The sequence below is a fragment of the Aricia agestis genome, chromosome 9 (assembly GCF_905147365.1).
Source record: "Aricia agestis chromosome 9, ilAriAges1.1, whole genome shotgun sequence".
In the NCBI taxonomy this organism is placed as follows: Eukaryota; Metazoa; Arthropoda; class Insecta; order Lepidoptera; family Lycaenidae; genus Aricia; species Aricia agestis.
In genome coordinates this window covers 12,703,144-12,728,274 of record NC_056414.1, presented here as the reverse complement: position 1 = coordinate 12,728,274, position 25,131 = coordinate 12,703,144, and the positions used below count along the sequence as shown (strand labels likewise).

Below are 25,131 nucleotides of genomic sequence, written 5' to 3'. Positions count from 1 at the left end.
TTGTATAAAATTCTATCATTAAGAGACCGACCTAGTGGTTTTTTAAAATGTTGTATATTTATCGATTTATTGAGAAAAAACAAATTTGGCCATGAATCCGCGTCGTTTTTTTTCACCTGGCATATGAAAGACGGGCGTGAGTGTGAAGAGAGAAGGACGATGTTTGATTTTTGGGGTTAGTCGCCCTCTTAAGGCAGAGTTACGGGTACGATAGAACCCAACGCAAAGTCATTATGGTGTGGATGTACTGTGTGGAATCCAGGGAATGATAGGATATCGCAGGTAACTTTAATCTGAGTTTAGATGAAGTTTACGAAAACTAGATCGACAGATTTCAGTGCAACGTCAGGAACCGAATAAAATAACAATATAATATGATAATTAACAATTGTTTATTGAAAATTTTTAAACCTTCAGATCCTATTTTAAAACTAGTCAAGATTAGGAATGCCTGACTTCATTTTTGAATTTTCATTTCGATTAGAAAATGATATTTAATCAAGGTGTAGCTTTGTATATATGTATTTAATTTCGGCACTTTCGGAAGATAAACCAGACACAGTTTATCTTCCGAAAAAGAAGCTTCATGTCATGCTTCGTCACCTTTAGGGTTTTAAATTTCAATTGCTAATTTTGACCCAAACAAACACACTCTCCTTCAACGAAATCTTTTGGCTATAGAGGGTTTATTGACGCCCTAGTATTGAATTCTGTAAATATAGGGTGTGACGAAACAAATGTGACATAATTTTATTAAAATTTTATTAAAACTTAGTGTGTGTATAAGTCCCATGTACTCTATACAAGGGACTCATTCATTGTGCAAGTAACAGCGCTGAAAGACTTATGTTTGTTTTACTTTTGTATGGGCAAATTCATGATGTCGCTCTGGGGCACTTGCCCATACAACCCACAAAAAATGCTCTTTCGCCGCTGGTACTTTCACAGTGTACTCTATGTACACATACATACCCTAAATTATTATCAATTTGTTTTGTTACAGCCTGTATATTGTGAGTCTATCAGGAGATTTTCCATCAGTGCAGAAATCTCTCACCTCCCATTTACGCATTTGATGCCGTTTTCCATTTCGACGGTAAACCCGAACGGGACGCGTATCGGCGAAATAAAATGCGGCAAAGCCAAAAAGGCCAGGAAACCATGGTGTAATATACAAATACGGTCGTTGTATGTTATTGCTGGTGAAAACTATACAATGTCCTTCCCCGGGATTCAAAGAAAAAAATATCAACATTTTTTCAGCGGCTTAAGCAAGTAGACAGACACACTTTCGCATTTATAATATGACTAGGGAAGTATATCTATACTTACGTAGTTAATAAAAAATCGGCCAAGTGCGAGTCGGACTCGCGCACGAAGGGTTCCGTACCATTATAGAGCAAAAGTAAGCCAAGAATTGTGTTTTTTGTATGGGAGCCCCCCTCATTTTTTTATTTTATTTTAATGTTATTATTAATTATTAAAGTACACAATATATCATAAAGGATTTTACAAAAATTTCAAGTGTCTAATTATAATTGTTACCATTATTGAAATTGAGCAAAAAAGGCCAAAAAAATCATGTTTCTTGTATAGAAGCCCCCCTTCATTATAAATTTTATTTTGTTTTTAGTATTTGTTGTTATAGCAGCAACAGAAACACACGATCTGTGAAAATTTCAGAAGTGCGGTTTTTGAGATACAGCCTGCTGACAGACAGACGGACAGACAACATAGTCTTAGTAATAGGGTCCCGTTTTTACCCTTTGGGTACGGAACCCTAAAAACTAAACCAGCAAACGAATGTTAGTTGGGCACACAAAAATCAGCGACGGAAGTTAAAAATGCTTAGCATTTTAGAAAAAATATTGTATTCACGGAAAAAGTGCGCGGCAATATTTATTTCTCAAGTTTCTTTTGTACGAGCTGGAATATGCTGAACATTAAAAAGTTAAACACGAAAACAATTTTGTAGGATAAATCATGGCGCTGGATACACGCCGTGCACTTTAGTAGATTTATTCTTTAAGCATAATATTATATTTTCCCAAGAAGAAAACGTACTCGAAAGTTTAAGTTACTCTAGTAGTACCAGTAGATAGTAGAGATAGTAGAGTCTAAAACATTGAGTGGCACAAGAAGAAGACGCCATGCTTTGATTCAATCTTATAAGATGAAAATTTCAGACGTACTTAAACGGTATTTTGAGTCTAAATCATATTATGATATTGCGCAAGATTTAGGGCCTATTTCACCACATCCTGATAAGTGCCGAATAGGCTATCCACTAATTAACTTGACAGATGAAGTATGGAGAATCTGTCAAAAAAGTTGTGAATAGCCGATTCGGCACTTTATCAGAAAGTGGTAAAACAGGCCCTTAGCAGATTAATATTGTTTCAGTAACAGTGTAGAATGTAAAAAAAATGAAGATACTTTAAATTAATGGCGTGAGATTTTTTTTTACTATTTATTGAAGGTCAATAAATAGTAAAAAAAAGGAAACGGCAGAGATAAAATTGTTATATAAAATAACCTGCCCTAAAATATACCCAGGAAAATCACCATTTAAAATATATTTGTTTATAGCTATTGAAGAAAAGGTTTCAAAGCTAAGAATTTGCGAACAAGTTTTTGTAATGAAAAGAAAACAGATAAATATCAGACCAAGCCTTTCAGTTACTGAAAAATAACAAGTGCCTTCAACTAAGCCCACGCGGTCTTTGTAAAATAACACGCTCTTCTTCATTCAAAATTATTTTATATTTTTAATAGCACTTGGGCGAGACTATTATATTATTATAAACTTGTAATTTTCATCGTTATAATTTTATTATATAAAAGATAAATATAGACTAAAAGAAAAAATATTGGCTAGTTACTGCGGTTAATTTTCGGTTCGCACGGGTTTGTTTATGTTGAAACGAAGCCACGAGCAAAATGTAGTCAATAATTATTAGCTCCTAATTTCGGATACCATAGTCAGTAAGGTGGCAATAGCGGTCATTGACATGTCTAGTCTAGGAGCTATGTGAAAAATCCTCGCACTGCATTCTAATAATTTAAGAATAAATTTGAATTCTTGTAATGAAACAGACTATTATAGTTTCATCGGAAAACGTCTTGATTACCTCTTCGTATGATAATCTCCAACTATTTATTTTTTGAAGTGATATTATAATTCATACTGTGTTCATATTATCTTGTATGAAAAATACGATGTCGCCCTTATACTAGAAACATCTGTCACTTCATTGTCAATCGCGATTTGTATAGAAAATAACAAGTTTTTTGACAAGGAGTCAATGACCGTTACAGACAGAATTCCGCGATTCGAGTAGATATACAATTAATGGAGGTAAATGTATGCCTCTAGTATTAACTGTCAGAGTAAACAGTCGTCTGCGTCGGTTAATAAAGGCACTTTGTTGTAAATAAATGTCACGTTAATACCCCCGCCCGCCCCCGGGGGTAAATTCTAAAGCAAAGCCGCTGGAAGCGTTCGCAAACATTTACTAGCGCCTCCCAGCGCCGGCGACTCGAAAATGCAATTTTCCAAATGCAAATCGAATGCCTCAGACAGATTTAATGCCTTTTACTTGCCGGTTCCGCTCATCATTTCCGCCGAATCGGAGGCCGCAGCCGCAGTCTTCGACTTATTGGACGAATTACGTTCGAGTGGGGAGTCTCAAGAATTTCACAGTTTTTATGGTGCTTACCTACGCTTTGATATTTAATATTCATATATTTCTTAAGTCTTTGCCTTTGGAAATCTCAGGTATTATTGGATTGAATTATTTTTGGAGATGTATCTCTTGCACATATTATTATTCAAGTCTGTTGGGGTACCACGATAGTCGGCACTGGCTACTCAGTCGTCATTTATCATGGGCAAATAAAGAAATATTATGCCACAATTTTAAAAAGGCCTAATTTGAGACATCGTGGGCAAAACGTGGAAAGGCCGCCCCTTCAACTTAAGTATTTTAAAAACGTGCGAAGTGCATTTCGGATGTTTTATTTAAATGGAATAGCGGATGTAAACAAGTTGCGCGTTTGTGTGAACGCAAACTCTCGATAAATTTCTAACATAAATTTCTTACACGCTCCAACTTACGCTCGCCAAGTTTAGAACTTGATTTTAAACTAAGCAGTTTACCGTTGTTAGAAATAAGGATATTTAATCGAATATTTTAAAGATTACTGCAAGTCGTTTCGAAAACTCTATTTTGTTTTCCTAAAGAGTCGAATTAAACGGGGAATATTATTGTCTATACAGGGTGTAACATAACTAAATGATAATAGTTTAGGATCTATGTGTCTCTTGTATAGAGTTAACTGTAAAAATAGCAGCGCTGAAAATTAACTACTAATGTTATGACTTAAGACTTATGAGGAACTTGAACTTGCCTTGACACGCTCCCACGTGTCTGGATATTAAGCCCCAATTTCACCAACGACTGTTAAAGTTAACGCCGGAATTAGTATGACGTTACCTCTTTCGATTTTCATATGAATGAAAGAGAAGACATTACATTTTAACAAGCTGTTAACACTAACAGACGTTGGTGAAATTGGGGCTAAGTATCATATTAAATTATTTGGAGATATATTATATCCACTTCAGATACCTATTATGGAATAAAAAAATTACAATAATATTTTATCGCATTCAAACATCCAAGTAAACTTAGCCCAAAAACGGTTCGTAGACGGCTCTACAATATGATATTCTACGAAACAAAATGCCGCGACATAATAAAATACGACAGGAACGATACGGTATTGTAACAAGGAGCGTCGTTTGTCAATAGCAAGGAGATTTAGTGTCCTCTTTGTAACGCGCGGCGTCTCCGTAATAACCTGTGAGTTCTCACGTAACGAACTATTCAAAAGTAACTGCCAATCGCCTCATTTCCACCGAATCCACTTTTGCGTCGATTCAATGAATATATAGGATTTGAATCTGATTCATTTTGATGGAAATATGAATAGAAGCTTGAAAGCCTACAAAATGTATGTGCCATTACATTTTTTTAACTATACGGTGCGTACACTGCACGTGACATTAGTTTTTTTTAGAACTACAGCCCATGTTGAAATTGGTTTAAGAGGGCGACTAACCCCAAAAATCAAACATCGTCCTTCTCTCTTCACACTCACGCCCGTCTTTCATATGCCAGGTGAAAAAGAACGACGCGGATTTATCGCCAAATTAGTTTTTTCTCAGTAACTCGATAAATATACAACATTTTAAAAATCCGCTAGGTCGATCTCTCAATGATAAAATTTTATACAATGTCTTAAAATATTAACTTAGTTGAATGCACGGTTATGGCAATAAATAAAAAAATCGTGAAAATTAGATGCATCTTTGTGTTTTTTTTTTCTATCGAGAAAATTTTAAAGATATCATGTTTTTGCTCAGATCGAATTCTCAAAAATATAATGTAGTATCTAATTTTAGAAAATGAAACAATTCAGGGCTTATTTTCAAGTATAAAAATAGATTATAAAATCGACTTAAGTGTCGATTTTATAATCATAGGGTTAGTTGTTTTTATTGATCACTAGCGGCCCGCCCCGGCTTCGCACGGGTGGACATTGATTTTTAAATATTTTTTTTTTTCAATCTTTATTACTTAGTCAATCTTTATGTAAAGCAGAACATAAAAATGGTTTACACTATTTAGCCTGTAACTACTATATTATAATTATTATACACATTTTTATTGTATTTTTATTTATATTTTAAGTGTTATGTTTGATTATTTTATCCTTACCTACAGAAGATACTATTATTTATACTATTTTGCAATTTCTAAATGTATTTTTTTTTGTTTAAAGTATTTTATGTTTTTTTTTGTAGTTATAATAAAGCAAGTAATAATAAAGCATAACTTTATTATTTTATGCTTACCTACATGCGTAAAAGATTCCATTAAAATTGGGTTAAAGCTTCCCTGTAAACGATATTTGATGTTGTTTTATTTTGTGGCAGCAAAATAAATTGATTATCAGCAGCTCCAACTCGGGATAGGCCAACGTATAGTTGACCATGAGTAAAACATTATTTTCGTAGATCGATACCTACTAATTTGAAAGTCTGACCTTGGGACTTGTTAATAGTCAATGCGAAAGATATTTTTTAAAGATATCAAATAGAAGTTTAAAAGGGATTGGCAGATCAGTCGGAATAATAGTATCTTCTGTAGGTAAAGATAAAGTAATCAAACATAACACTTAAAATATAAAAAAAAAAAAATACAATAAAAATGTGTATAATAATTATAATATAGTAGTTATAGGCTAAATAGTGTAAACCATTTTTATGTTCTGCTTAACATAAAGATTGACTAAGAAATAAAGATTGAAAAAAAATTATTTAAAAATCAATGTCCACCCGTGCGAAGCCGGGGCGGGCCGCTAGTTAATTATTATAGCAATCAAAAATAATAGTCATTCAAAACGTAATGAATTAATGAAGCACTATAATATTATCCCATCAATGAAGCGGCACCCGGCTGTCGCATAACTATTATATTATAAATCTATTGTATCTGCGATTCCCATGATCGAGGTAATAATTTATTTTGATAAGAATTAATGTCATGAGTAAATGCCACAAATAAAGGCATTTAAATGTAGTCCAAAAACATTTCAAGCTTTTTTAATAAAAAAATGGTTATTGTGCCTCACTCAATATAGATATGTATACTGTATAGTGTGTCGCGGACTTTTTTGTAGATATTTAAAAGATCTACAATCTTTTATAGTTTAGGCAGCGTACGTGAAAAAAAGTAACATTTCTGGTTGATTTTTTACACCTTGCGTCCGAAAATCCCAAATATCTTACGGAATCTCACTTTTTTCCAAAATAAAATTTAGCCTATGTTCAGCAGAATTAATGTAGGATTCCAATGGTAAAAGAACCTTTCAAATCGGTCCAGTAGTTTCGGAGCCTATTCAAGACAAACAAACAAACAATCAAATCTTTCCTCTTTATAATATTAGTGTAGATGTCGTCTGAAACTTAAGAATTAGTAAAATTATTTATTACATTGGTTGAACTAAGTTTAACCAAAGGTCTACTACCGTACAGTTCTTTCATTTAGCTTAGATTCAATTATATTATTTAACTTTATTTGAATTTTATGTCGACTCGTATTTATTCTATATTATACATATTTTAACATAATTTGATTTTTCAAGTTTATAGTACAAATAATGTGCTCCGCTTAAAATTTGGTGAACGTGCCATTTTTAGACGACCTCCAAAAGAGGAAGTGGTAAGAACTTAAGAAGTTTTATTACATCGAAATGGAATCGAAAGTATAATATTATTTTTAACCGACTGCCAAAAAAGGGGAGGTTTCTCAATTCGACCGTATGTAATAAACTTGCAGGGTATTATGCGAAGTATTTATACTGCTCCCTTTCAATATGGAAAAGACCGCGTATAAGAAAAAAAGATTAATGTGTTTCACGAAGGGGTTTGTTTAATTAGTTTTTTTCTGTAACAGTATTCACTTTGAATGAACTCTGTTTGTTATTTTGGTACCGATGTTACGAAGAAATTCAGCTATAAAAGTAAAAATTGTGTTAAACGTTTTATTTTACTTTTTTAAGTTCAATATGAATAAAATTGAGCTTGCAAAGTCGTTTCTTATAACACTTTTACTTAATACAATTCGTGGTATTTCATTTATGTTTTAAAATGAGAACTCTTCCATTTCTTTAACTATTGTAATATTCATAATGGAGCTTACGCTTACTCGATAAAAATTTAAGTAATTTCGCTTCGCTGTAATATTTTGTTATCTCCATCTTATCGTTAAAAATCAATCAAATCTGAATGGCTGCTTTTTATGCAAATGTAACTTAAGTACATAGTTTTTTTTCTTCTCTTATTTTATAACTAGATGACGCCCGCAACTCTGTTACACCAAAAATCGTACATTTTTCCAGGATAGTAAGCCCATGTCCTTTCCTGAAACTTAAAGTATCTCCATGCCAAATTTCAGCAAAATCGGTTCAGCGGTTTGGGCGTGAAGAGGTAACAGACAGACAGACGCACTTTCGCATTTATAATATTAGTACGGATTAGTATGGATGGATAGATGGATTTCTTATAGAGTAAGAGCTTACGACGGCCAGACCTTCCTCAGTTTCGGAAAGCTGAAAGTTTACCTGCTTAGGGCGTTTGTGCACTACACGGAATTTTACCATCCGGCGCGGCGCGGCGTCCCGATTTCTTACGTTTTAATATAGCAAATGTGAAGCTATGAACGCCGGACGGTAAAATTCCGTGTAGTGCACAAACGCCCTTATATGTATTTATTCTAGGGGTAAGAACGAACAGCAATTGTGGAGTTTCGAACGCGATTACTTTTTACTTTACGCGGTTATTGTCAAAAATTTCCGGCACTGAAAGACGAGATTCCTCCACTTAATAATTATTATAGTGGCAGTCATGATTTGCTTTCGTGGCCAGGCCTGAGAAGGATTTTAATAAAAAATATATTTACCTCAATGAAGTGTCACAATACGTTAAATCAATGTAATGATTACGAATAACCATAACTATGAATAAGTATGAAAGGTATACGAGCTGAATAGTTCTCTAGTGTTGTAATCTCATGCTCATAACTCCTAACTAACAGATAGTGTCGGCGATGCTCTAGAATACTATCATCTACTGTAAAAGCTCCTTTCGTTTATCCAATTGTTCCGGAAGAAGGGTTATGTTTTTCTAACCTATTTATGGCGCAATTGAATTAGGGATAATATTTTTGGTGATTTTTCAGCGCTGGTACTTTTTCAGTGAACTCTACATAGAATACAGTCCCTAAAGTATTATCAGTTATCACTTTTTTGGAACGAAGTTCCTTTTCCCGCGTTCGGCGTAAATCTGAAGGCTAGACAGAACGACATTTGACCTTGATTTGACCTCGACACTTTTTTATTAGTACCTGCATGTTAGAGGCAGATAGCGCTGATAGTGAGTAACATCAGAAGTCTAGCTATAGCGGTTCTTGAGATACAGCATGGAGACAGACATATTATGGACAGACGGACAGACGTCGAAGTCTCAGTACTTAGTAGTTACCCTTTGGGTAAGGAAAAGTACAGCTCTACCGAAATAGCTTTATATTTTCGATGCGGTAGTTCCACAGACTACTCTATACAAACTGTTCGCAGCTTGCTTGAATAAAAGAATCGAAAGAGTGATAGAGCAGCACCAACCTATAGAACAAGCAGGCTTTAGAAGAGGCTTCTGCACAATAGATCATATCCATACTCTGGAACAAGTGATAGAAAAACACCAGGAATATCAACAGCCTTTACACCTAGCATTTATTGATTACGCGAAGGCATTCGACTCTATCTCACATAACAGTCTATGGAGAGCGCTAGAAGATCAAAATGTTCCAGAAACTTACATAAATATTCTGAAAGATATTTACAGCAAAAGTGTAAGCCGAGTAAAGCTGGACAGACTTGGACCAAAAATAGAGATATTATGTAGAGGCGTAAAACAGGGCGATCCGCTCTCTCCCACCATATTCATAGCGGTCTTACAATTTATAATGAAACAGCTTCAGTGGAACCGTAAAGGTATATGCATAAACGGAAAAAACCTGACAAACCTCAGATTTGCCGACGATATAGTTCTTTTTTCACAATCACCAAAACACTTAGAGCATATGATATCAGAACTATGTACAGTTAGCAATAAAATTGGATTATATCTAAATACGGAAAAAACTAAGGTAATGACCAATAATCGACCAACGCCTATCTGTGTCAACAATACACACGAACTAGAGTATGTAGAAAACTACATATATTTGGGTAAATCCATCTCATTTAAAAGCTCTAGGAACCAAGATGAAATCGACAGGCGAGTAAACTTGACATGGAATAAGTTCTGGAGCCTAAAAGAAATATTAAAATCCACACTGCCTCTGAAACTTAAAAAAATAATCATGGATGGATGTTTGCTGCCTTGTTTGGCGTATGGATCACAAACCTGGATCTACAATAAAAAAGCAATAGAGAAAATACAAAAAACCCAACGTGCAATGGAAAGAAGTATTTTAAATATAAGGTTAAAAGACAAAATAAGAGCAAAAGACATCAGGCAAAAAACAAATATTATAGACGCTTTGCAACACATGAAGAGACAAAAATGGAAGTGGGCTGGCCACATCGCGAGAATGACAGATGAGAGATGGACAATCCTAACCACAAATTGGCCAGGCCCTGGCGGCAAAAGGCCTAGAGGCCGCCCGAAAGAACGTTGGGTAGACGAAATCAAAAAATACGCTGGGAGTAACTGGACAAAGAAAGCTGCATCAAGGAAAACTTGGAAAATTTTGGAGGAGGCCTATACTCGACAGGGGCCTTAACTTTATTTACTTTACCTCTTTAATAAAAATATGTACTTATTATGTTTATCAAAATTATGTAAAAATATTTGTGTAAAGTTAAGGATAATAAAGAGGCTTTATTATTATTATTATTATTATTATTAGTTCCACAGATATGGATCTAGTCTGATCCATCACTAGATCCATTTCTGTGGGTAGTTCTCTTTCGGGTCACCTTTCGCAATTCATACTCATTGTGTTGCTCATTGTTTATTTTTCTTTCGAGTTAGTTTTTTAACATTTTAAATTACAGGTTGAAACACTTACGGATTTTGTCGCGGATCACTTTTATTAATCCCGACGTTTCGGCTGCTTACACCTTCCGTGGTCACGGGTAGACTGAGGTGATAGGCGTCCAATTCATTGAAATTCTTTGACTAACCGAAGATTCATTATATTACGAGGTTCAAACACTTACGGATTTTGTCGCGGAGCACTTTTATTAATCTCGACGTTTCGGCTACTTTACAGCGGCCGTGGTCACGGGTGGACTGAGGTCCAATTTATTGAAATTCTTTAACTAACCGAAGATTCATCAATTTTTGTTTGCGTTCCGATCTACTGATTTACTGATTGATCCAGTGTGTGTTCACAAATTGCAGACTTGGTCAAACACCGTAGGAACACCAAGTCCGCAATTTGTGACCACAGACTGGATCAACCTCGCCATTACATAAGATTTGATAAGCCACAAGTACTGGAAAAAGAAGCAAGATGCCACCCAAGAACGATACGCGAGGCCATAGAATTAAAAAAAACACCCTAATTTTAACCGGGAAGATGGCTGGGTGATACTCGGGTAAACTTAAGAAATCATTACATTTTAAATTATTAAAATATATTAACATTGTATTAAATTCGTTGAACGTTAGGAAATATAGATTATTCTCCGTGCTTGAATTATTTGCATTATAAATTTATTTAAATAATATATTTTTTAAAATAAAATACATCAACCAATGAACAAAGTTTTCATCAATTCGAAGTTAATCAAACTGAATATAAAATTCAGTTTGATTAACTTTATATAAAATTAAGTTTGATTAACTTCGAATTGATGAAAACTTTGTTCATTGGTTGATGTATTTTATTCGAAAAATATATTATTTAAATAAATTTATGATGCAAATAATTCAAGCACGGGCTAAAATGACAAAATACAATATTTATTAGAGCATAATAATAATCCGTGCGTTCATGAATTACGCGATTCAAAGCGACATGAATTTAAGTTGGAAATTGGAATATAGTTAGCACATGGCTAGAGCGGCTGACGAGATGATTAAAATATACCTAAAACAGAATGTAAAAAAACGACTCAAAATTTATTTTTAAAAATTATTCAGCAAAGAATAAAATAAAATTATATACTAACCAAAAAACAAAAAATAACTTAAATCGGACTTATAATTCCGAATATAATATGCGAACACAAATAAAAAAAAAACAGTTTTGGGCACATTTGCTTAGACCAGTGGTTCCCAACCTTTTTAGAGCTGTTACCCCTATGGCTTGTTAGAAAAACTGACCTTACCCCCCCCCCCCCCCCCCCAATTAATAACAACTTAATAAATTTGTATTGGTAATTTGGTACATTTTCAAGTTTTTTAAAATCATTAGGTTTAGACTTCAGTTACACTTAACGCGCATCTCATATCATACTCCACGTTCATACGGTTTCTTGCCTTTTTTTAATGTTACCAGAGTTGAGAGGCTGCTCTCGCATTTACAAGTGGTAGCTAACGGTACCAACATTTTCAGATCTCTGTCTGCAATGATAGGGTATTCTGTAGCTGTTTTTCTCCAAAATGTACAGTTTATAATTTTTTTCTGCCAATTCATCTATTTTAGGCACCACCTTTGTTACCCCTTTAGAATAGCTATTTTACCCCCGCGGGGGTAATTACCCCCAGATTGGGAACCACTGGCTTAGACGCTATTAATATTATATGAAAACTGGGCTGTTCCGGAAATATTACATACTAGATGACGCCCGCAACTCTGTTGCGCCAAAATTCGTTTATCGCAAGGGACCCACACATTTTTCCGGGATAAAAAGTATCCTGTGTAAAAGACACAGGACACCCGGGACTTAAAATATCTCTGTACCCAGCAAAATCGGTCCAGTGGTTTGGGAGTTAAGACGTATTAACAGACAGACAGACAGGCACACTTTCGCATTTAAAATATTAGTAATTAATACTAATAATCTATACAGATTAATGCGAAAAGTTATGAAATATATTTAATTAATAGTTATTATATATACGGGTTGAATTAATAATAATAATTATTGTAAAGGTTCGAAAAAAGCATATTCGCAATGATTTGGGAAGCATATTTGGTGTTGTATCGCACACGTACAATATCAGCTCAGATGACAAAGTGTGCTGAGGTCAGAACGACATGACGTCATGACGCCTCATTACCGAGTCGACTGTAGCGGAACGTCACTTATTTTAGCATTAATTCTAGCACAATATGAAGAGTTTATATACAAGTGATTATTTTGTTTAAAATGCGGAGAATACCACGTTCTCACAGAAAACCGGCCTGAAACAGCGCTTGCGCTATGTTTCGCCGAGTGAATGAGTTTACCGAAGGCCCAATCCCCTACCCTACCCTAGGGGAGGGTAAGGAAGGGAAAACCCTTCCCTACCCTCCCCTATTCCCTTCCCTTCCCATCTCTACCCTCCCCTATTACCCTATTCCCTCTTTAAGGGCCGGCAACCCACCTACAGCTCTTCTGATGCTGCGAGTGTCCATGGGCGACGGAAGTTGCTTTCCATCAGGTGACCCATTTGCTCATTTGCCCCCTTATTTCATTAAAAAAATCTAAATTATAATAAGCGCTTAAATAATGATTGCTTAAATGCGAAAAGTATACACGAAAGTGTTTTTATTTGTGCTTTTACACTTAAACTGCTGAAGTGATTGATATTTTTGTATTTCAAGTACCTAATTAGAGTCCCAGGTAAAGGTAAAAAGTAGTTTTTATCACGGAAAATGTACGGTTCACACGCGAAATTACATCAGCTCAAACAAACGATGCATTTTGTCAAAATAAACGTTTTAAACCGTACGCAAAATTTTTGAGCTCTATTGCACAGTCAAAAAGAAAAATATTTTCAGAGGTAAATATTGGCTCTCTCCGTAACAGGAAAAAGTAAAATTTTTCAATAAGGCCGTAGGTAAATAGCGTACCTAGGAATTTGAATTGGCAAGTTCAAACCATACATATTCAGTTGAAGGAAGCGACGCAGTGCGCAAAACTTTTGGCACTCTCGCTTGCATACAAAAAATGAAAGTGGCTTGCGACCAATAAAATGGCGCATTTCTGAAAGCTTAATCTGACCTACATAATCCCGTGCCATAGCTTATGCTTAAAATATCATTAGTATTTTCCCAATTCTGTTACTCCGCTTTGGTTCCGAATTTAGTTGGGTTAACTATTTCTATTTGAAATCGTTACAAATGAATTAAATGTAAATAATAATAATTAATGCAAACAATGTCTAATGTAAACTACATACGAAATGTACTTTATATATACTAGAGCTCGCTTCGTTTCCCCTGATAAGTTCAGAAGTTTTAGCATGAAGTGGAATGACACATGTATAGTGTATACTCTATTCTATCGTTATAGGACACAAATTATACATCAGACAGACATACAACTTTCACCTCAATAATATTGTAGTTTAATATATACAATGTGTCCCGACACCGGTGTCCGATCCTTTAATGTCATGATCTATGGCATATTTTATCGACTAATTGGCTTTCAATTTTTTTTTCTCTCTCTCACGGTTGTAAAATGGCAGCCATTTTAGTTTTACCCAGGCTTTCACACTAATCTGACCAGTACTTCTCATGTAAATATCCTATGAAGATAAAAAAGGTCTCAATTGATAGCTAAACTTGTGGACTACGTTTATACAGGCAATATGTTATAAATTTCGTGGAATTAAACATAAAAAACCAAAGTTTAAGAAAAAAAATGTGTATTTTTTAATTAATGGCTTTTTGTGAAAAATCTAGCAAATTAAACTGGTTCTGTTTTGTTTTAAAAATATAGATCAGGATTTCATCTTACATAAATTCTTTGTTTCAATGCCCTAAGTTAGATAGTTTAGAAGTTATAACGATTTTCCTATGAAGTATAGGTCAGATTAGTATGAAGTCAGAGAAACATTTTATTTTTAAAAGTTAGACAAAAAAAAATTGAACTCATGATATTTTATGGCATACTTAAGTGACAAATTGGCTTTCAAATATTTTTTTCTCCAACTTTTGAAAAAAAAAAATCTCTGTATTCATACTAATCTGACCTATACTTCATAGAAAAATCGTTATAACTTCTAAACTATCTGACTTAGAGCATTGAAGTAAAGAATTTATTTAAGATGAAAACCTCTTCTATTTTTTTTAATAAAAAAGAACCAGTTTAATGTGCTATATTTTTCACAAAAAGCCATTAATTAAAAAATGCATAAATTTTTTTCTTAAATGTTGGTTTTTCTATGTTTGATTCCACAAAATTTATAACATATTGCCTGTGTAAGCGTAGTCCACAAATTTAGCTATCAAATGAGACCTTTTTTATTATTCATAGGATATTTACATGAGAAGTACTGGTCAGATTAGTGTAAAACCCCGAGAAAAACTAAAATGGCTGCCATTTACAACCGTGAGAGAGAGAAAAAATTTGAGAGCCAATTTGTCGATAAAATATGCCATAGATCATGACATATGCCAAAGGATCGGACACCGGTGTCGGGACACATTGTATATTTGCAATCTTACGGTGACATATATATAATACCTATCTAGTGCAGGTTATTTGACCTACCAAACTAGATATTGCCAGCGTCGCAAATCTATTTCATACAATATAGACTCCAAACGCTAGCTTATATTTGAATTGGCGCCGTAAGCTGAATCGAAGCGAAAACCGACCCTGAATCTGGAATAACACCATTTAATATAGGGTACTTATACTACTTGCATTCGACAATTTCAACCGTAAAGTAAGAAATCAAAACTTTGTATGGATTTGACATAAGGGTTAATTCAGACCACTACTACCTATAATATTTTGTAAAAAAATATTGACTTTATCATATTTTTTTTCAACTCTTGTCTCTGGGACTCAGCTGATCTCAGACTGGCCGTGTAAGCATTGTCTAATGGTATCTAAGATTCAATAAAAAAAAAAAAACTTTAATCCATTTTCAATTTGTCACCTTGTTGTCAACAGACTTCAACCATAAATAAAAGAGTTTAATTCGTATACTATAGGCTTGTCACTAAAAAATCTGTCATTTTTCCTAGACAACACACACAGTGTTGTTGTGTGTGTAATGTTTTTTTTTTTTTAAATGTATGATAAAAGCATAATTTCAAAATAATATTAGCTCGATGCATTCCTTCACCATATAAACTATAACAATGCAAAATTTCATTCACCTACGTTTCCCTATTTTTCGTCAAAAGGGATACAAAGTTTTTGGCTCACGTATTAATATATAGATTTGTATGGGATTGTATGAGGCAGCAGCACTTTGAGACAAAAAACGTCATACCACATTAGTGATCGAAGCATACCACAGTGTAAAATACTATGGAACGTGAAGTGTTGCGTCATGTCGCTCCTCTGCAGTGTAGTCACGCCAAGAGCGGTTTCACTATAAGCGCGATTTGACAAATCCCATACATTTATGAGTTCTCATTCTGCCAACATTTTCGAATATAACTTGTCCAAGTGCCCTGAAATAACGCGAACGACGGCAACTATTTGTCATGGTTACCGGCTCTGCTTTACTTCACCTCGGGTCGTGCTCTGTCGAAACTTTCAGACTTTTTTAATTTTCTCGGTCTAGAAGGTGCCGTGCTGTTCTCGCGAGCGTTAACTGTTAACTCGCCAACTTTCCTGACACATTTTAATTATAACCTGTGCTGACTTTATTTGTTGAGTATGGCGGAGCTTTACTCGGGGATAATTATGAATGTTTATAAGTTACATTTCGACTGCGACTTCGTCTATCGTATTGCCATTTTTGCAATACGATAATCGACATTTTGATTATTGTATTGCAAAAATGCCATTTTTGTTTTACTGCACTAATGAAACGTCCAACATCATCCATCCATCCATCCAACGCCACCGTCGGCCTGGTCGATGTTGGCCGACAGTGGCGTTGGAGCAGGATGGGACTTGAAGGAGGCCTTTGACCAGCAGTGGGACAGCATAGGGCACAGGCTCTTAAAAAAACAGAAAAAAATAAAATCTATGTACCTAATCCAAAAATGTAAAAAGTCTAAACTTAAGTAGGTACATTGTAAATTTTTTTTGCTCCACTAGGTTATTATAGTAGTATATCATATATGTTTATTAGTTACAGTTATACCTAGTACTTGTAACATTCGTTGGAATTTGAGTGGTCACATTTATTAAGATTTTTGCTAATACTGTCACGTTAATAATAATTTTAATTACTCAACTTTCGAAACAAAAATGCAATCTGCGCCCGCCTTTAAACGGTCTTCCGCGTTCGAGCTGATATCCGCAAAAATTACATCAAAGCGAGCGCAAATATTTCACGGAGAATATCTCGGCCATTAACAAACTTTAAAGGACTAAAAAATAAACATTCAAAACACTAATGGAGCAAGTTTTATCAAGAAGAACGGGGGTTTACTTAAATATGTATTAAATGAAGCAGAAACATGCTCGAGTGTAGATCTTGTTCGCAAAGTGCTCCGCTAAAAGACCTTTTGTTAATATTTGATTTGAGTAAATGTACGCGACCTTTGTAGGATTAGTTCATTCGGTAGGCCGAATTGTGACTATTCAGAAATGTGACGTTGAATTATGAATTTTACCTTTTTCTAATGTTATTTCATTATACATAATATTATTTATTACCTAGAAGCCTAATATTATCCTCCTTGCCAAAAAAATGCAAAATATTTAAATATAACGTAATCATCCTGATCAAATAAATAATATGTTTTAAGAACTTCTTTTGCATTGTTTTGTTTGCAAGCTGAAAATCCATAACATAAACGTCATCATGAAATGGATTTTTCAGCTGTCCTTGCGTGCGTTTTATTTGCTTTTAGACGTTATGACTTAAATTTCTTGAATACTTTCTTTCTTATACGTGGGAGAGCCATGCTTCGGCACGAATGGGCCGGCTTGACCGGAGAAATACCACGTTCTCACAGAAAACTGGCGTGAAACAGCGCTTGCGCTGTGTTTCGCCGAGTGAGTGAGTTTACCGGAGGCCCAATTCCCTTTCCTATCCTCCCCTTTTCCGTTCCCTTCCCATCCCTACTCCCCTATTACCCTATTCCCTCTTAAAAGGCCGGCAACGCACCTGCAGCTCTTCTGATGCTGCGAGTGTCCATGGGCGACGGAAGTTGCTTTCCATCAGGTGACCCGTTTGCTCGTTTGCCCCCTTATTACATAAAAAAAAATACTTACATAAATCTTTTTTGCGCTAATTAGATGAAAATTATAACCCCTATAACTTATAAGTAAGACTTATAAGTAAGAATAAAATGTAGACCTGTATTAAAGCATTATCATCCGTAAGTCATCGAAGGGACTAACGGCCGTTCCCAATATTTGATCTATCTCTGGTTTTGCCCTACTAGAGATAGGAATAGCTCACAATTGACATAAAATATATGTCTCTAATGTCTAATGTGAGCTATTCCTATCTCTAGTAGGGCAAAACCAGAGATAGATCAAATATTGGGAACCGCCGTAAGTGTATTCAGTATTGTGCTCGTTGTAAGGATCGCAATAATATTTTAAGGATAGATATAAGCCAAAGACGGAATAATTTATTTAAAATCCCGTGATACAGGAGAAGACAAAAATATTTTTTATACTTTTCACTAAATGTGTAAATTATGTGTTATGACGTCCTAAGTATTAATTTAGAAATATTAAAAACCTCCGGAATTTTCCAGTTGAAGCAACCTGATAATTATGAGCTATGGCTAAATTCTCTTTTCTATGTAAGATTACTAGATCAAAATCGGCTCACCCGTTGGGATGCTACGATGCCACGGACAGACACACAAACAGACAGACAGTCATGTCAAACTTATAAAACCCCTTTTCGCAGGGGGTTAATAAAAAAGTATTTAACGGCATCCATCTAAAGATTTTACAACCGTAAAATCAATGACGGGAACATTCGAAGAAACTTGGCAAGTTTTACATACGAGCAAGTCGGTCGGAAATCTATTGCTTGCAGTATCACCACAATAAACATCAAAGTGCAAGAAGGATAGGAAAAAATTGGCACACATTTCAATCCCTATGCCAGGGGTTCCCAAAGTTTGGGCCGCGGTCCCCTGATCCGCCGTGTAAAGGCAAGGCTGTGAGTCGATCCTCCATCATTATCCAAAACCTTAAATATTATAAAATAAAATTATAATATTAATTATGTAAAGCAGATCGATGATTAAATACATTTTGTTAAACATAATTTACCTGCTTAACCTTACTATCATTATAGATGTTTATTTATGTATCTTTTTCTAATAGCTAGGTAGAGTTGGGCGCCGTGACATAATATTGAGACGTGTAACTGCGCCGCAGGCTGAAAAAGATTGAGAACCCCTGCCCTATGCCATTTGGCAGTACACGTATTGGCACGATTGTGCTATATTGAATACATAAAGCAATTATAAACAATATTGCGAAATAATTGTATCGACTTTAACCTTAATAATTAAACTCTACATTTCGTTTTATTCTGTTACCGATCAAAGTATGTATCTACACTGAAACTAAGTATAATATAACCCTATTTTTTACTTCAAAATTGACCTAAAAAATTAAAACGTGGAATATGTTGTTTATGATATTGTCGATCTATTGGCGTGTGTTTCAAATAAAAGTAATTTGTAAATACTAAGGAGATGCTGAATATTTAAGCTTGAATTTTAATAAATTGGTTTTATTTTGGAAGCTGATATCATGAGTATTATAAACAAAAATAGAAAATTTAAATCGTGGAATGTTCATAATTATATTGAAGATTATTGCTGTATTTTTATTATAACTTTGTAGCTTTCAAATTATTAGTTTATAAGGCTCTGAATACGGTAAATTACGGCATCTCTGTAGGGGAAGGGCCTTTTAACGTTGTTAGTGGCGGCCGAAAAGGAAGATCTTCCGACCGAGCGAGATAGCATGCTCGGTCAGGCCGAAGCCCACTGACATCATTTCAGACGTTGTATATATCTTGTCGTACTCCGAAACTTCGATAGCGCGATGCAGGAATGTTAGGCGAATTGTGGGTACCGCCACATCACTCCCCCCCGAAGACCTGTGGTATTCTTCGATGCGCTTGTGTTGTCAGGTGTGGGCCGAAGCTACGCGTGCAATGACCAGGAGAGGGACCCCGTGCTCTGCTTGTTGACCGGTCGTTGTAGCCTATGGCTGCCCCGTTCAAGCCAGACACGGGTTCGACCGGCGCGGACCTCCAACGCGGCTTATGGTCGAGGCGACCCGGTTATGCTTGATGTCAGCTGACGTGGTGCGGAGGGGCGGGGGAGTGTTGATGATGATTGATGTCCAGAAGGATGTATGTTCTTGTCGGTGGTCACCAATTTAACGTTGTTAGTGGCGGCCGAAAAGGAAGATCTTCCGACCGAGCGAGATAGCATGCTCGGTCAGGCCGAAGCCCACTGACATCATTTCAGACGTTGTATATATCTTGCCGTACTCCGAAACTTCGATAGCGCGATGCAGGAATGTTAGGCGAATTGTGGGTACCGCCACAGCCTTAATCCGGGGCTACTTTAACCCAGGTCTGCGCAAGTGGGCCTTAGTGTTTCACAAGCGTAACGTAATTATTATAATTGCAATACTTACTATTAAAATTATTGTGACAAGTCCTTAAAAACTACCTGTGGCACTCGGGAGCTGCCGCGGTAAAGCTATTGCATAGTATTTTATCAACTTATGCAATTATAATTCGCATACGTCTAAATAATATGTGCCGGTTGAAGGTGTTAGGTTTTTTCGTTACGGAATTTATTGTTTCCGTCGCCTCGCTTGAAACCCGCGATGAAAGCGATGCAATAGTTAACAACATGTACCTGCTTAGGTAATTTTTCATACAGCTTGCAAGGTCAAAAGTACTCAAAACACCGATTCGAGGGAACAGTTAAAAAACACAAAGTACAGCAAAACATAGTTATTTAAATAAAATTATATTACACAAAATAGTCGATGAAATTTTATCAAGCAATGTTTCCCCTCGTTATACCGTACTACTTATTTAAAATAACGTTAAAAAACTTACATCAATTTCTGCATACAACTTTTAACATCACTTCACTGTCACTCACAGATCACTGCTAGAGTTAACCAAGTTTTTTTTTTTAAAGACTTACGTAAGTTACGCGGGATTCGCGGGCACCGGGACCCGCGGGCACTCAGCGTGACGGCCGACGTCACTGTAAGCTCTCGTGTCGCCGGTCCCGCACAGCGCATGCTCCGTTACGGTAGATCCACGATCCGTATTGTAGAGCAATAAGGTCGAAAACACCCCCCCTTTTCCAGCCACTCTAACCCAAACTTATTTTTCTTCTACTATTGTTTCGAATTCGAGAAACACTTGTTTGATAAATATCGCGTAGTGTTGAAAGCACAGGAATTATTATGGGCATCGTTCCAATAACATATACATGTACCTTACTGTTTGCCAAACCTATAAACGCCTTGATGGAATCCTTAACGTTTCAGGATAAAATCAATTGTTTCCGTTATTAATGCTACCTCGCAACAGGTAAGCGAGTAAAAAGTTCTATATACGTTGTGCAAGTTACAATACTTTTTTATGTCTTAGATGCAAACGTATTTTACAAAATATTTTTATCGTTTTTTTTTTTGGATTCAGGGCGAATTTATTCGTGCATAAAACTTCCTACGTTGTTACGCATAATTGAAATAATTTACATTAGCCACTCGTCTGGTTTCAGTACATTTTCAGAGAAAGTTTATAATTCATGAAGCAAATTGTTAGGTACAATGTGAAGTTTATAATGGGTTCGGGGAAAGTTAACAAAGTTTATATCCTTAAATATTGCCCATTGTAGTTATTATTACATTCAAATGCTAGGACTTTTTGGAATGGTTTGGCATATAATATGACCAAAGCGACCCATAGCAATGCTGTCGGGAAAGCGCAGAAGGAAAATTGAGCCGCACAAGCAAACAAGACTATACATTATGTGCTTCTCACTCTATGATTATAGTAAAGATATAACTTATACTTCATTCCTGGTTTGGCTATGTAAAAGTTGTCTATATCTATGTTGTATAAATAACAACTAGCTATTTGACCGAGCTTTGCTCGGTATTCGAAAAAACACGAATAAAATGACATTTTCTTAAAATGATTCCTAGCTAGATCGATTTATCGTCCCCGAAACCCCCTATATACTAAATTTCATGAAAATCGTTGGAGCCGATTCCGAGATTCCAATTATATGTATACAAGAATTGCTCATTTAAAGATATAAGATATTGCCTTCCATACTATTAGCGGCAAATTTAGCCCCATTTTTTTATCTTACAGAAATAAAAAATCGCACCAAAACATTTCTTGTAAAATATTGCCGAGACGATCACGACCACATAATATTAGGTTTACGGTTTACCCTGTGAAAAAGATATATAGTGATCTAGAGCCAAGCTTCTGAATCTACACGGCCTAACTCTACTGACCCTAACTTAATTAAATTCTACCTACCAGTAAATATATTGTATGGCATCGGCGTTTCGCTACCGCACAGGGTGAAACCTTGTGTGGTCGTCTCAGCAAAAATTTTCAAAAAATGGTTTTGGTGGGATATGAATTATGATTGTGAACTAAACTAACGTATTGAATTTCAAAGGTCTTTTAATAAATTTAATAGCCTACAGGCGGCAAATTTGTAAATTAACACAAGAGTTGAGGCCTCCGTGGTTCAGAGCTCGGCTCTTAACTCGAAGGTCGTGGGTTCGATTCCCGCGTTGGAAACATGTTATTTCCAAGTTTGGTTAGGATAATGCAGGCTTATCACCTGATTGTCTGACAAGATGATCCATGCGTCGGATGGGCGTGTAAAAAGTCGGTCCTGCGCCTGGTCTCTCGCCAGTCGTGTCGGTCTACCGTCCCACTGGGTTATGAGAGTAAAGGAATAGAGAGTGCTCTTGTGTACTGCGCACACACTTGGGCACTATAAAATTACTCCTGCGTAGCTGGCCTGGTTTCAATGAAACCGGCCACCGTCACCGAAACCGGCGTGGGAGCTATTATTATTATTAACACAGGAGTGATGGATTTTGTAGTGCCCAAGTTTGTGCGCACTGGACTGGTAGGCATCAATACTTTATCCGTATAATTGAAATAGCTGAAATACAATGTATACGTTATATACAATACGTCATTCCAATTAGTTAATAAATTGAACTTTATATTAGCGTTGTGTATGTTAATTTCAAACACGATGCCAATTAATTACCTGTGCCCAGTGAAACCGATAAATATATGTGGGTATGCCTACATGTATTGGCTCATCCGTACACATGTTTTCATGCCGTTGTAATTAGTTTAGTCATTAAATCGATTAGTGGACAATCAGATGATAATGAAAATAAATCGAGTTACCGATCCTATTTTTAAGCCATTAGATAGATATAGCCTTTATCGCGGGTTTTGAGTGCGGCGACCGAACCAAGAAATTCCGTAACTAAAATAAACCTAACACCCCCCACTCTGACCTACTATCGGTGCGACTTTGGCGTGCATCGCCTAACGTCGTTTCAGAATGAAGATTGCGCTTCAATGCCCTGTGACTCTCCAGTGCTACAATTTTTTTTTTAAATTCACTTGGAAAGGTGGGCCTGAAGGATTCACCAAAGTCGGGGCTAGTACGCCAGCTGTCAAAGTAGACATTTGGGTGTATAAGAACTTTTACCGGAATATACACAATACGTGTTCACTATGTTTACGACAAAGTGTCGTTTACACACATACATCCTTACTTATTTCATAATATACAACATGTATAAAAATATACTATGAATTTCCTCCAGCTCATAGGAATCCTTTATTCGTTTTTCCACAGGAATTTAGTAATGCCTTAAGCGATACATTAGTTTATTGCATATGTTTGTGTCGGCGCGGACGTGCGCGGAATACGAAGCCGTTTTTGCACACCGACGTCTGTACAAACTGGATTATCGTCCATACAAAATGTTCGTTTTCATCACAATTCGTTTTTATTTTCAGAATCAGTATGGCGGCAATGGTGGTCGGGGTAAGTGAACATACTTTAATAAATTGAATACTTTTATAAAATATTTGAAACTCGAAATTTTTAAGTAAATGTAATTATTAACAAAATCAAACATAATTAATGTGCTAAGCATAATTAGTGCTACATAATAAATTATTTGAATATTTATAACCTATTCATGCATAATCTGCATTAAACTTAGTTAAAAATGTATTCCATCGTTATCTATACACTATACAGTACTCTCTGACTTATAAAAACACACACAGCTTACACAGCGAATAATCATACAATGTCTGACTGGCACAATAGAAAAGTTACATATAACAGAGAAAGACAGCGAACCTAGAATAACTTATTATGCTGCATAAATAGTGTCCTTATTAGTATGACGGCTTTGGCTTAAAATGTCACTATTCTCAGTAAGAATAGCCTATTCCAGAACAGTCTTTTCCACGTATTTGCACGTATAAATTGTCACGGGCGTGCTAAATGATAATGTAAACAAGTCTGAATTATCTTCCGCCTCACGGCGGTTCCCAATATTTGATCTATCTCTGGTTTTGCCCTACTAGAGATAGAAATAGCTCACAATTGACATAAAATATATATGTCTAATGTGAGCTATTCCTATCTCTAGTAGGGCCAAACCAGAGATAGATCAAATATTGGGAACCGCCGTTAGGGAGATCGCAGACGGCACACTTTTTGCGGCGCACATACACTATACAGTCTGCATGGCGGGGCCAAGGCGGCTGTATATGCGCCAGAGACTCGATCGCACAAAAAGTGTGCCGTCTGCGATCTCCCTTATAACCAAGACTTCGTTCCGGTCGAATTAACTTTGAAATGTCTTCGTTGACTGAGAGACAAGGAAAGTAATTTGATTAAAAGTATTAAAATACATTTATATTTTGAATATTTAGCTACGATGAATATTTATTAATAAGGAAACGGCTTTTAAATGGCTGAATGGTTTTACAAATTGAATATTAACTTGATGTCCTTAAAACAACACGCCAACAAAAAAGTATTGCTTAACAAATATTTCTATACTTCCAAAATATTAAATTTATCAAGATAATATTAAAAAATATACAAAGGCACTACTATACTTTTAATAATACATTCGTATTATACATCACATGAATGCTATTTAGTCTGTGCGAGCGAGCCTCCGCCTGGGTAGCGACTAGTGGATGAAAATAGTCACAATCAATAGTGGCAGTCAACCAGCGCTGCAACGTCTGCTGCTTATAAACTGTTCTAAATTAGATTCTCTCTTTAAACTATTCCAATAAATCTATGAGTGTGAAAAGTCGCTTGTGTACGGGCTCCGATGGCGGAAGCATAAAATGCAGACTTTTGTCTCTATTTAAAA

General features: G+C 35.7%; 1 protein-coding gene across 2 annotated transcripts in view; it reads right to left on the bottom strand.

Moving 5' to 3' along the window:
* LOC121730413 overlaps nucleotides 1-20,909 on the bottom strand; it is a 90,135-nt gene extending 69,226 nt beyond the window's left edge. For both annotated transcript variants that reach the window (XM_042119438.1, XM_042119439.1), the window contains exon 1: nucleotides 20,768-20,909. The gene's annotated coding sequence lies outside the window, so the exon portion shown is untranslated. The remainder of the gene's footprint in view (nucleotides 1-20,767) is intronic.
* Between the last annotated feature and the right edge of the window lie 4,222 nt (nucleotides 20,910-25,131).